This window comes from Myotis lucifugus, unplaced genomic scaffold (assembly GCF_000147115.1).
Source record: "Myotis lucifugus unplaced genomic scaffold, Myoluc2.0 scaffold_139, whole genome shotgun sequence".
NCBI lineage: Eukaryota > Metazoa > Chordata > Mammalia > Chiroptera > Vespertilionidae > Myotis > Myotis lucifugus.
In genome coordinates, this window is record NW_005871187.1 from 2,822,828 (window position 1) to 2,823,729 (window position 902).

The following is a 902-nucleotide window of genomic DNA, read 5'->3' on the forward strand; positions in this document are numbered from 1 at the left end:
AATGACTGTTAAATCGCCTTTGATTACGAATCAATGGCTTAAGAATATGAAGCCCTGCCAAGACCACCGTGGAGGGGCCTGGTTGGGTTGCTCCTTATGGAGACCAGAGGGGTGTTAACCTTGAAGATGACATAAAATCAGTAAAAAATCACCCAAAAGTCTTTACTGAGTGCCTATTGAGTTTGTAGCAATCCATGAGGCGTGGAGGAAGAACCCAAATAGTATAACATGTGCCCAAGCCACTGAAGCTCATATATAAGCAAAATATTTCCATGTGACAGGTAAGGGATGTCATAAGACTATGTGGGCTGTGAGTTGGTAGGAAGGAGCACTAACTGTGTTAGGGGCTTTCCTAGAACTTAGTATCTATTTTCCTTATAGTATTTTTTAAGCTTGCCCCACCAAATGGTAATAATTTTCTTAAGCTTTATGATTCTATGATTCCAATTATATATAACAAACAAAACCACAATTCTTAGGGAAAAATGCCTGGGAAAAACGTACTGGAAGATTAACGGTTAGTTTTCTGGTTGATTGTTCTCTAGGTGATCTAATTCCCTTTATCCTTTCCACTTTTCTGAACTTTCCAGTTTTTCTAAAATGAATATTTATTGCCTTTCAAATATTTTTTGAAAGCCCCAATTTTAGAATTGTTAGTGTAACAGTGGTTAAAAAATTCTATGACTATTCCACAATTAAATATGAGGCTAAAAACAAATCTGATTTAATATTCCAGAGCTTAGACCCGAGGAAGGAAAAAAAAAATAAAACAATATTTTCTCCATGATGGAGAGCAAAATCCAGAAGTTATTCATATTCTCTCTTCCAAATATCAAGTGATCTATTCCCAATGGCCTCGTCTTTGTGTAGACATAGCTGCAATTTGCCTGGTCATCTGAATT